This window comes from Monodon monoceros, unplaced genomic scaffold (assembly GCF_005190385.1).
Source record: "Monodon monoceros isolate NGI ecotype Baffin Bay Population unplaced genomic scaffold, NGI_Narwhal_1 Super_Scaffold_12, whole genome shotgun sequence".
NCBI classification, from domain to species: Eukaryota; Metazoa; Chordata; class Mammalia; order Artiodactyla; family Monodontidae; genus Monodon; species Monodon monoceros.
Genome location: NW_021703768.1, coordinates 63,836,914 through 63,849,411, shown reverse-complemented (window position 1 = coordinate 63,849,411; position 12,498 = coordinate 63,836,914).

Sequence of the window (12,498 nt, the reverse complement as noted above, 5' to 3'; positions counted from 1 at the left end):
AGAACCAGTTCTTAGTTTTATTGATCTTTGCTATTGTTTTCTTTGTTTCTATTTCATTTATTTCTGCTCTGATCTCTATGATTTCTTTCCTTCTACTAACTTTGGGTTTTGTCTTTTTCTTCTTTATCTAGTTTCTTTAGGTGTAAGGTTAAATTGTTTATTTGAGATTGTTCTTGTTTTGTGAGTTAGGCTTGTATCACTATAAAATTCCCTCTTGGAACTGCTTTTGCTGCATCCCATAGATTTTGGATCACTGAGTTTTCATTTGTCTCCAGATATTTATTAATTTCCTCTTTGATTTCTTCACTAACCTGTTGAATGTTTAGTAGTATATTGTTTAGCTTCCATGTGTTTGTGTTTTTTGCAGGTTTTTTTGTTGTAGTTGATTTCTAGTCTCATAGCATTGTGGTCAGAAAAGATGCTTGATATGATTTCAGTTTTCTTAAATTTACTGAGATTTGTTTTGTGGCCTTGCATGTGATCTATCCTGGAAAATATTTCATGACTATAGTTAATAATAATGTAGTGCATATTGAAAGTTGCTAAGAGAGTAACTCTTAAAAGTTCTCATCACAAGAAGAAAACATTTGTCTCTGTGTGTGGTGATGGATGGTAACTAGACTTATTTTGTGATCATTTTTCAATGTATACAAATATCAATTGAATCATTATGCTGTACAACTGAAACTAAAGTAATGTTTTATGTCAGAAAAAAAGTGCCTGGAGAAGGCTCATGGCCCTCCTGTGGGTGACCATGGATGCCAAGGGCTTTCTGAGCTGAGATGCTGAGCTACATGCTCCTGGTACATGGCTCTGCTGAGGCTCTGGGCCATTTAATGAGCTGCCTTACATCCTCTTTGGAGTCCTGAGTAAGGTGGGACATCTGGGTCTCTAGGAGCACTGGGAAGCCTTTTGGGAGAGGAATATCAAATCCTGTGGTATATGGGTAAGGGAGCATACTCCACAATCAGGTGAACTCGGTCCAAATCCTGGCTTTTCTTCTTATTAGATGGGTGAACTTGCTTCATTTATTTTTTTGAATTTTACAATTTTATTTATTTTTTTATATAGCAGGTTCTTATTTGAACTTGCTTCTTAACCTCTCTGGGTAGTTGTTTCCTCATTTGCAAAATGGGGATATTAAGAGTATTTACCTTTTTGCTTTGTTGTAAGGCTTTAATGAGATAACTTATATGAAGCAACTGGAACGTAGGACACCACAAGAAATCTATCCTATGATGATACACAAAAGATCTAGAATGGGAGATTTTGCATTTGATAGGATTCTAAGGTGTTCTATCAGGAGTTGGAGAAGAATGTTTTCTAGGAGTCAACATGTGTTCCTGTGTAGTGACATTAGTAGTTTTTGTCTGTCCATTATCTAAACTTCATTTCTTAATAGCACCTTATTACTTTCCCTCCTGGAGACGATACTCCTGGGTATAGCTGTGGTGGAGGCAGTGCCCTTTCTCTAAAGAACTCAAAGAGGCCAGATCCTCCCCTCCCTGCCCAGCTGTGGGCAGGGTATATGCCTTTGCCTTGGCCAGTTAAATTCCCTGTCCTGGAAATTGTCTCTGATCTTTCTGGACTCCTCTTAGGTAGATACTGAGCCTTCCAGATTAGTCACCTTTTCTCTCCCACTTTCTATTTATTGTGTTCCCTTTATTGGAGAGTTTCTCTATTTTATCTTCCAGATTTTCTGTTGAATTTATTGTTAGCTATCATAATTCTATCTACCAAGAGTTCTTTTCTGTTTTCTGATTATTCTTTTCCCTCCCTAAAAATAGCATTCTGTTCTTGTTTCATGGATGCATATTGTCTTAGTCTGTTCAGGTTGCTCTAACAAAAAAAAAACACTGACTGGGTGGCTTATAAACCACAGAAATTTGTTGCTTACACTTCTGGAGGCTGGGAATTCTAAGATCAAGGTGCCAGCCTGGTTGCCTTTTGGTGAGGGCCCTTTTCCTGGCTCATACCAGCACCTTCTTGCTGTGTCCTCACAGGGTGGAAGAGGCTGGGCTGTCTCTGTAGCCTTTTTATTTTTCTTCATAAGGCAGTAATCCTGTTGTTGAGGGCCCCACTCTCATGACATAAACATCTTCTAAAGACCCAGCCTCCTAATACTATCATCTTTGGAGGTTAGGATTTCAACATATGAATTTAGGGAGGACACAAATATATGGACCATAGCACATATCTTCTCATACTTCAAGGTGGGTGGTATTATTATTATTATTAGGCTGTGCCACGCAGCTTGCGGGATCTTAGTTCCCCGACCAGGAATTGAACCCAGGCCCTCAGCAGTGAAAGCATGGAGTCCTAACCACTGGACTGCCAGGGAATTCCCAAGGAGGGTATTATTTAGTTTTTTTCTTTTACTTGTTCCTCTGGTCCTTTTATGGCCTCTTTCTCACCCCTCTGAGCTGCTTTTATTGTCATTGTTTGGTCTCACATTTTAGAGTGAGGCACTAAAAAGCTAATTAAAACTCTCTGGGCGTTCCTGCCCTATCACTCCATAATTAACAACAATCATGACTTTCTTTCTCTGTTACACATTTTTTCTCTGAATATTATTATAATGCTTTCCATTGTTTGATATGTTCCATTATTAATAACTATATAATTATCCCATTGTTTTCTGGGCATTAAGTTTTTCCTTTTTTTTCTCTTTTGCTCTTAGAAGTAAGTTTGCTATGAATATCTTTCTATATATGGCTTTTATTTCCGCATAAATCATTGTCTTGGAATGGATTCTGGGAGTGGAATTGTCAGGTCAGAAGCTTTTGGGCATTTTTGTCACTCCTTCCTGTGTGTTGCCAAATTTCTTTCTAAAGGTAGTGGATATAGGTCCAATGCCAGCAGCAACAAATGAGTACAACCCTCAAGCACATGATTTTTAAGTCTTTCTTTATTGTTGCTTGTTTTAAGTACATAATAGCACTCATTATTGTTTAATCTCATTATTTTTAAAATTTGTCTTTCTTTGGTTACTGGGGGGAGGGGTGGTTGAATATTCTTTCATAATGGAACTGGGTGAATTTAGCTTGGAGAAACATGAGGAAGCCCTTTGGATACATAAAATCTCCTCAAATGACTTTCAAGTAGAGGCAAATGCAAAATATTCTGTGTTGGTGTGTTGGTAGTGGTTCTTAACCTGCGTGCCATGGGTTGGGCAGGTTGACTCCCTGAAATTATATGCAAAATGTTGTGTCCATCTGCACATTAGCAAAGGGAGAGGGAGGGTCCTTGGCTTTCATCACAATTTCACAAGGATCTGGACCTACAAGGGCTTATTAGTTAATATGGTGGGAGATTTCTACCCCGAGTAAAAAAAAAAAAAAAAGGCAATAAGGAAGACACTGGGGTGAGATTTCCTTGATTTGAAATCTCCTTCTGCCAGTTGCCAGCTCTGTGATAGTGGGCAAGCTATGAACTTCTCTGTGCTCTGAAGTGGGGATGATAACGATAGCAGCTATTTCATGGGGTTGCTGTGGTGATTAAATGAATTCACACAGGTAAAGCACTTTTAATAGCACTTGGCATATAGTAAATGTCTAATGGATGTCTATTATTCAAAACTATTATAATTAGAACCTTCCAACAAAAGGATAGTCTACCTCTTATAGCCTATCAGGTCAAACGTTTGTAGGTAGTGAGTTCCCTGTCACTTGAGGTATTCATGAAATAGCGAGATGACAACTGTCAGGGAGGCTCTTGAGAGAACCCCTGAATTGGGAGGTACTCTGAGTTTCTGTGAATTAAATTTTCCCTCTGGGCAGGTGGCATGGGTGAGACCAGCAGGAACGACAGTTGCGCTTGCTAAAATGGAAATGTACTTATGAACAAGCAGGCTGTTTCATGAGCATGTTCCTGGCACATGCTTCTGAAGATGCAGAAGAATAGTTTGAAAAAACCAAGTACAGTTTCTGCACCGCTACGTGTGGAGAGAGCAGGGGTGGGGAATTATCCGTGGTGCCCAGAGAGATGAGATCGTTGGGCATTGGAGGTGGGCTGTTGTGCAGCGGAAGCTGCCTGTTTCTAACTGCTTCTCTAATGAGCAGATATTTAATGCGCAGTTACCAAAGTCTGTGGGCTGGATGTGACGGTGGACGGCGGGTATGATTGAAAAGATGAATGAGATCCAGTATCACTATGCCCTCACTGTTCTAGTTTTCCTTTTATTTACTGGACCTCTGGGCTATTCATGGAGGGACAGTGAAGCCTAGCTAAGTGGCTGAGACACATGGATATCTTTGGGATGACTGCTCCAGAGGGGAGTTGGACATTTCTACGTCTCTATGTGTGCGCATGTTCATGAGCACTGAGTATACATTCAAGCCTCAGTTTCCCTAACTCTGGATCAAGTAAACTCTAAGTGGGCTAGTAGAGAGGGAGGTTTACTTCTGGTTGGTTTATCCAGAAGCAGACGCTGAGTTAAGGATTTGAGTACAGCTTGTTTATTTGGAGGTGAAGGAACCCCAGGTAGGGGAGTGGAGAGTGAGGCAGGGAGGAGAAGGCATTTACCACTGAGGCAATTGGAGCTTCATCGTGCTGGGGGTGACAGAGAACACATACTGTTGCCGAAACATCGGCTTCCCTGTGCACCAGTGCCGAACAAAAATACGGAGACAGGGAATTTGGAGGAAGAGAGAGATGGCTTTATTTTTCTGCCGGGCAGAAGGGAAGACACAGCAGGCTAGTGCCTCAAGAACTGTGCTCCCCCATCCCTTGGAAATCAGGGAAGAGTTTATATGTGGGTCTCGCAGTCCGGGGTATATGATAAGGATCAAAGTAGTGAAGGTCTTGCATTCTTCCTTTCCTTTACATTATTTCAAAACAGTCATAGCTGGTGTCAGGCCACCGGGTAATTGCGTCCGTTTGCCTCTGGTTTATCGGATGTAACTCACGGAGAGTTGGGGATGATAGGTGCCAAATGTAAATTACATAGTGTAGGGGAGTGAGGTTAGCTTTGTAAAGTACAAATCTATTTACTACAGATTAGTGACAGAGTAAAACAAGGAGTGATTAACTCTTTCAGGCCAGGTTGTTTCTTCTCTAGCCTGTTCGCGGTTCCCTTTGCTTTCCTTGCCCTCAGGAGAAGAAAGAAAACTCTCACTTCTATGTACGTTGCAACAATACCTCAGGGGCATCCCCCCACAAGGTGAGGGGCTAGTTGGAGCCTGTTCCCGGGACTCTTAATTCCCTTGTACTCCCAGCCTGCGACATGGGTAGAAAAGTTGTCTCGGCACCAGAGAACTTTCTGGAACAAAGGGCCGGCAGTTTGACATCAGTGAGTGAGAAGTGCTGAGAGAGATGGACACCAAACGCATCTGCCACAGTGTTTTTCAGCAGGAACATAAGTTCCCCTGATGGAAGCAAGGCCAAGCGTGCTTTGGGAAGCAAGATGGATGCCAGTGAGCTCTTTCTCAAGCCTGAGGCTGACTAGGGCCGCTGTACAGTTGACCCTTGAACAACATGGAGGCTGGGGATGCTGACCCTCTCGCACAGTGGAAAATCCAGTATAACTTTACAGTCGACCCTACGTATTATGTGTTTCTTCACCTGCAGGTTCAACCAGCTGCAGACCGCGTAGTACCGCAGTACGTATTTGTTGAAAAAAGCCCACTTCTAAGTGGACTCCCCACAGTTTAAACCCGAGTTTTTCAAGGGTCAGCTGTATAAAGTTGCTGGTTTTGTGCGCTTCATAAAGGCAGCTGGCCAAGGAGGCACAGGTGGGGCTCAAGTCCAGCCTGGGTTCTGCTCAATATGCACCATATGGGTCAGAGGCACTCCCAGTAGCCTCGGGTTTGAGCTCCAAGGATAGATGGAGGCATGAAGTCTGGTGAGGGTGACAAGAAGGTGTGGAGAAGAAAAGCTGGGGCCTCCAAAGTCCCAGGACGTGCCCACCTTCCACTGCTGGGTCTTCCCCATCAAAACAGGAGGTGTGGTGGCCTCCAGGGAGACTCCTGGAATTTTGTCTCGTACCTTTTATTAGCACTTTCTGTTGGAGCGCTCTGGAGGGGAGCAGCGTTTCAGACCTCACCTCTGACCTGGCCTAGCTGAGGTGGTTCTCACAGCAGAAGGAGAAGCTTGAGCCTGCAGGTTCCCACACCTGGCATCTAGTCTCAGCCCCGCTCCTAACTAGCTATGGGACCCTGACAAATCAGAGATGACCGGGTCTCCGTTTCTCCAATTGTAAAATGGGGAGGTTGAAAAAGATGGTCCCTAATCACCATTCAGATACAAAATCTGGTGATTTTATGGTTTTGGATACCTAACATTGCAAACACTTGCCCATCCTGAGTATCTTCTGTATTAGGGAGAATTAAATTCAACTGGGAGTAACAGAAAAGCCCCAAATATGCTGATAAAAAATTCTCATTTTCAAAAAGCCAAGATGTAGAAATATTAGGGCCAGTGTGTGACTTCACAGTACCAATTCTATCCTGTTCTGTGCTATGACACTTCCATTCCCGAAGTTTTCTCCTCTGTCGAAGATGGCTTCTGGACCTCTGGCCGTTACATCCATATTCCAGAGTAGGAGGAGGGAGAAAAGGATAGAGAGGAAACATCAACTGTCTTTAAAAGAAGAGTCCCAGAGCTACCATAATTTTTTTGCTTACATGCCATTGGCTGGAACTTAGTCATATGACCACACCGAACTACAAGGAAATCTGGGAGATGTAGACTTATTCCAGGCATCTATGTTCCAGGTAAAATTGTGGGCTCTATGCCTATGAAAGAAGGATAGAGCAGATATTAGGAGTCGTAGCCTCTACCTTAAATTCCTCCAGGTGCAGGACTAGCCGAATAAGCCACACCATTTGGTCTCTGCCCCTGGTCATGTGGGTCTCACCTCAGTGGTCTCCACTGTGAGTCTTCTCCTCTGGTCCCACAGGGCATTTGTAGTTATTAGCCTTAGCTTTTACCTTTGCATCCCTCTTTATTTCCTCATGAATGATGCAGAAATAGCCCTTCATTTTGTCTTTGCACTTGACAAGCCCCACGGCCTCACTCAGCTGCTAGTGAGAGGTGCCTGATGTTTCAGGGGTGCGCTAGACCACCTCCCATACAGTGACTTGCTAGGGGACTCCCAGGACTCAGCATACAGACAAGCTCGTGGTGATGATTTATTACAGCAAAGGATACAAAGCAGAATCAGCAAAGGAAAAAGGGGCACGGGGCAAAATCTTAAGGAAAACAGGTGCATGTGTCCAAGATTCCTCTCCCAGAGGAACGTGTTTAATCCCCTCCAGCAAGGAGTTGTCACAACACATGTGAAATGTCCACCAGGGAAGCTCATTAAAGACTCAGCAGCCAGGTTGTTACTGGGGGCTGGGCATGCAAGCACACTCTGCCTAGCATGTACCAAAGTTCCAGACGCCCGGCAGGGAAGCAGGTGTTCAGCATAAGCCACATGGTACAATATGGGCCACAGTTATCAGTTCTGGGAATGGAGGTAGCCCTCCCCAAACCCAGGCTCTCAGGTGCCAGCCAGAAGCCAACTTGGCAAGCAGGCTTTTTTTTTTTTTTTTAAGGAATGATTTAATATTAAAAGACACCTAAAAATGTAATTCACTGTATAAACAGAATAAAGCAGAATAACCAAACAGTCCCTGTAGTAGAGGAGGAAAAACCAATTTTGTCATTCGACATCTCTTCATGATCAAAACTGCGAGCAGGCTTTTAGGATCTCAGGCCTGCTTTGTTAACTCTTCTGCACAATTGATGCATATTTTCTATAACTATATAATAATTTCAGGTTATGGAGCCAGGGACACCGGGTTTGAATCTTGTCTCTGCCATTTATAAAGTAGGTGTCCTTTGCCAAGTCCCTTTCCCAATCTGTGCCTCGGTTTCTTCAGTTACAAGAAGGGAATCCTCTCCCTCCTCCCCCTGCCCTCCTCCTCCCTTGCAGGTTGTTGTCAGGATTAGATGTAATGTGTACAAGGTGTCTGGAATGCTCTCTGAGTCGAGCTGTTACTGTTAGTCTTTTTTTCTGTTTGCTTGTTTTGTTTTGCGGTACGCGGGCCTCTCACTGCCGTGGCCTCTCCCGCTGCGGAGCACAGGCTCCAGACGCGCAGGCTCAGCGGCCATGGCTCACGGGCCTAGCCGCTCCGCGGCATGTGGGATCTTCCCGGACCGGGGCACAAACCCACGTCCCCTGCATCGGCAGGCGGACTCTTCAACCACTGCGCCACCAGGGAAGCCCACTGTTAGTCTTTTTCCTCCCTGTCTGTGTTGGTGTGTGATATTTTGGTCCAATGCCCGGGGCAGAGGGCAGTGTGGTGGAGCTGAATTAAGGTGGAGTAGAAGTAGGGGGTCTTCTCTTTGTCCTGGGTCAAAAGGGGGGCCCACTCCCCACCTGCCCTTCCTCTGCTTTCTGTCTGGAGGGGCTGGCATCGGCGTACTGCATCAGTGGACCCCCTGGCACATTGGCTCTGGTTGAGTCTGAGTGATCGGGGAGGGGGAGGAGACTGAGGGTGGGCTGCTTGTTTCCTTGGCTCCTTCGTGGGATTTTGCACATGTGGGGTGTGGCTGTGCCCCTCTACCCAAGGTCCTGTTGGCTGCACTCACTGCCCTCACCCTCTCCAGAAGTGGTGACAACTCTTGCCTCTAGTTCTGTCAAGGGAGGTGGGGAGGGGTGGGAACAGCCCCCCTCTCTTGCTTGGTGGGTGGAGTGGGGCGGCAGCAGAGGAAGGGATACTGTATTCTCGCTTTTGGTTTCCCGAAACCTGCCCCTACCTTCTGCATTAGCCCCTTTATTAATGTCTTCTCAGTTACGAATTTGACAGCCTTCTGTTTCTTGCGGAGTCCTGCTAGGACGAGGACTTAGGACACTTGGATTAGAGCCCAGGCTGAGCCATTCAGTAGCTGTGGGACTGGGGCCAAGGTATCTAGCAGGTCATCAGGCAGAGGGCTGGTGTCTAACCCTTCTCTGTACTCCCGGCTGGCTTTGCCGAGTACCTTGGATATGGCAAGTTGAGGGTCTCAGTCAGACCCAGACGCCCGTAGCAGCCAGGCAGGAGCCTACTGAGTGCCGAGGGTTGAATGGGGCCTGGGAGACCTGGCGGACATAGCCCTCGCTGAGGTTCCTGGTCAGGAATGCAGATGGTGTGGCCAGAGCTTTTGATTTTTTGAGGGAAGCTGGAAATCCAGATTTTTATGTGAACTCTTCCGTGTTTTAAATGTTTGATCAGGTTAACAAAACCAACAAACTACCAAACGACAACGAAAACACCCTGCAGGCCAGTTTTTGCCTCAATCAGTTTCTGTCAAGCCACCTGCCCTGGCCTGGGACTCTGCCCTCTGCTCCCTGGAAAATCCTTCCTGGTGGGACGTTTAGGACAAGGCTCTTTTGACCCAGCTAAGAACTCTCAGGATTAAGTAAGTAGGGGTTCTTCCAATAGACAAATGTGTTATAGATAGTCTAAGAGCAAGGGAATCTAGAGATTGGCTTTAAGGTTCATCTAATTCTAAAATAAATAATACTTTTGCAATTATGATCAGTACTAGAATGAAAATGACTTTACTCATACAGAGGCCTGGACTGAAGCCAACTGCATTTGTGTACCTTTTTTGTAGCCCTCACAGTGCCTAGCACAGTGTCTGGCACATGGTAATTGCTTATTGGGTGTTTGATGAATGAATGAGTGAGTGAATGAATGAATAATGAATGGATGGAGAATGGTTCTTTGCTTGGCTCACAGAGAAGACTATCATGTGAATTTAGGTTGAGGGACATGGAAAAAGGCTTCTCTAGGCAATTCCTGAAAGAAACCAAAGGAAATGAGGCTTCAGTGATCATTCAGAGCCTAATCTGCAATAATTCAAATTTAGGATGTTTCATGTATGGTGCTTGTTTTTTGTTTAGTTGTTATGTTTTGGTAAATAAGAGTTCTTAAGCACTGAACTATTAGCAGTTAACAGTGCTAGGGGTAGAGTAAGTTTTTAATAAACTGTAGTAGTTGTTATTTTACTTTTAATGAACTTTAGGAGTTGTCTTTTAGCTAAAAAAAAAAAAGTCTGTTCAGAATAGGCCTATTTTTAGAGGATTGCCGCCACCTAGTGGATTCTATGGAGAAAGACAGGAAGTTGAAGCCGACTGCTCTTGGGCTTGATGCAGTTGGCTTTTCCAATTCAACACTTTAATGTGGGCGGGGGTGGGGGGTTGGAGAGGGGAGGCATGGAGATGAAAATTGCACAGTCCTCATCCTCCAGGAGCTCACAGAAACCACAGGGTGAGAAGGGACTTGCGAGATGTTGGTTCTCGAACTCTCATCCTCAGAATTCTGGTGGGAGAGGGTTGGGGAACAGGATAACTCATTAAAAATAAATTAACGGAGAAATTTTCTGTAAGAATTTTCCTTCCATAAATTTTTCTTAGACTTTAGATGTCTGCTACTGCTTACTCTAGCGGATGCTATAAAATAAGCATTAATGAACAAGTATTTAGTTAAGAACCTGAAACGTGGCAACAGATGTTCACGCTTAGTTGGACAAGTCTTTTTTGTGGGCACACATGCTCCCGACAGGGATTCCTGTTGTGCTTCATCGTGTAAAAATTTGGTTGTACTTAGCAAGTTAAACTTCACGGAGGCGAAACTTGTGTGTTAGTTCACCACTTGGATCAAGGACTGAAACGAATCCTTTTCTCAGAGTACTTTGAGCTGAAGCTGTGACTTCTGAGGGCTACCCTTCAGGGCAGGGTTGGGACCTGGCTCCACCACCCAGCCACCCATCTGGACCCCTCGGCTTAGGAGCTATTTTGTGGAATTTCTAAGGTGAAGGATGTGGCCTGGTTTAAACACAGGCAGCTTTTAATTTTAAGAACAAATTTAGTCAGTAGGAGCTGAATAATGCAAGTCTGATTTGTAGTGGCTCAAGAAACCGGCTTGGGGTCCAGCCTTGGTGGTGTGAGCTAGGAGCTGAAATCAAGGCTGTTTTGTTTGTATTTAAATTGCTCTCATTTTGTATCATTTATTCATCTGTACTTCTCTTAGGCAATATTTTGCTGAACCCATTTAAACTGCTCATTGGTCTGTTTTTTTTTTTTTTTTTTTGCGGTACGCGGGCCTCTCACTGTTGTTGTGGCCTCTCCCGTTGCGGAGCACAGGCTCCGGACGCGCAGGCTCAGCGGCCATGGCTCACGGGCCCAGCCGCTCCGCGGCATGTGGGATCCTCCTGGACCGGGGCACGAACCCGTGTCCCCTGCATCGGCAGGCGGACTCTCAACCACTGCGCCACCAGGGAAGCCCTCATTGGTCTGTTTGACACTTTCTTAACTTGTATTCCATTCTTTCTTATAGAAACAACACATGGTCAGGAGTTTTATCTTAGAACAGTACACGTGCTTTGCAGGCTCCCCATTTCTGCATGTGGGTCTGGGGCTGCCTGCTTCTGCCTCTGGTGAACGGAGCTGGATGGACAGTGTCTCCAGAAACACCTTCTGGCGTTGGGAGTGTGGGTCGTGGAGGCAGTCCCGCTCTCGCTGTGGCCCAGTTCTCTTCTCCGAGTGCAGATCCCTTTGGCGCTGCCCCTCATGTCCTCCCTTCCTTGACTTTCCTTCTGTTTGCTCCACTCTGTTGGGGCTCAGCAGATGCCCCTGCTCTCACTCTGGCCTCCTGCCCACTCATCCGGCCGACCTCCATTGTCAGTTCTTCCTGGGGCTCCTCCCTCACCCCCATGCCCCCATTCAGTATCCCTGGGCTTCTATGGCTTCAGAATATGAGACTGGGGGCTTTATCTTTGGTGGTCACCCACTCTACCATTGCTCTTCAGCCACTGGATGTTCCTGCGGGCGTCTGGTCCTCCACCACACGGGGGCGCCATTTCTTGGTGGCTGCAGTGATGCTGCTCATAATGGGCCTGTCTGCCCCTGCAGTCTTGGCTACCCAGAGCCCTCACCTCTGCTCTCAGGGTGTGGGCTAAGTGTCCAGTCCACAGTCACCCACGGGTGCCCCACTGGAGGCTCCTCCACCTTCTCCTGCTGTGTGGGAGTGGGGCAGACCCTGCCACTCCAGACCCCACCACCCCTCTGCTCCACCAGCCTTGGGGAATCCCTTTCTCTCTTCTAAGGGCCACCCCCCTCTGCCTCTAGACCAACTCCAGTTTCATTCCTTCATTAAGTCCTACTTTTCCAAACCGTATCCCTGGTGGCTATTTTGTTTTTTCAGGTAGGCCCCAGAAACCCAAAGATGATCCTACCCTTTAGATCACCAACATTTGAGATCATTCAGAATGAGGTAGGGTAGCACCTTGAGACACAGACCCACCCACCTGCTCATATTTCCCTTTCCCCCAATTCTTCCGTTCAGGCAGAGGGTGGACCCTGAGCTCATTGCCTCGGAGGGTTTGTGGCAGGATCGCCAGGCCATTCAGTGATGCTGCAGCCTGCTGTATGTTGATGGCCTTGGAGCCAGGGAGGGCTGCACCAAGGTACAGCGACAGTCCCCTCTGTAGAGTGACAATCCCCATGGTAGAAATGGGCTGTGCTCT